Here is a 1004-nt window from a genome sequence, read left to right on the forward strand (position 1 = left end):
TTGTCTCAAAAAGTGCTTTAGCCGTATCAAGCCCTCTACGTTTCTAAACTGCTGGCCTCAGTCTAAGCACTACGACATAGGATGGTAATTTATCTGATGTATCTAGAGATGTTTGAAATAAACCAAGAGTCTGAAATAAACCGAGTATTTTTTTATTACAGACGCCCTCAATCGCCCCCATAAACCTTACCATCAAGCAAATATCCATCGAGAAAAAAAAAGAAATAACATACACATATTGAGTTATATGTATTAAGTAAACAAAAAGATCCCTTGGTGATATTAAGTGACATTTATCGGGCAGCCGTTTGGCGAGTTAGAACTGGTTCCGAGGCCAGTTGAGGACCGTCTGGAATCGATTCCCCAGAACTGGAATGGATTCGTTTGAAGTGGTTTTCGTACTACGGCGGGTGGTACGAGAACTTCTCATTTTTTGCTGCGTTTGTAATATACAAATTGATAGGAAATATCTGTAGGCCGATTAAGGGTCCCATTTTAACACACATTTAAAATGGGACTATTAATTGGCTTAATGGGGCTATTAAGATCATATTATGACCATATCATAAAATGACATTGTCAGGAAAATGGTTCTTGTTACTCTGACGAGCTCCATAAATTATTAACGAAGCAGGAATCGGTCGTGGACGGTTCTGGTTCCGAAACCGGTTACACGAAAAGATAATCAAAGCCCGCTTTCCAAAAACGAACGGTTCTTTATTAAGTTTCGTGTCAGAGATTCTCTGAGAACACTGTTACAAAGCCATCAGCGGTTACTGTTAGACTTTTTTTTGGGAACGAGGAAAGGTGACGTGAATCTAGTTTGAACCACATTTTGTTATCCGAACTTACCGGAGCTATTGATTTCGGGATGTATTTCGCCTTATTGACTTCAGTTTGTCAGTGCAGGTAATTATTGCATTATTGCAAATCATAGTCATATGTAAACATGAAACGTGTAGAATATGCTATTCCAACTTCACTTTACACGCTCATATACACGC

The sequence above is a fragment of the Penaeus monodon genome, chromosome 15 (assembly GCF_015228065.2).
Source record: "Penaeus monodon isolate SGIC_2016 chromosome 15, NSTDA_Pmon_1, whole genome shotgun sequence".
NCBI lineage: Eukaryota > Metazoa > Arthropoda > Malacostraca > Decapoda > Penaeidae > Penaeus > Penaeus monodon.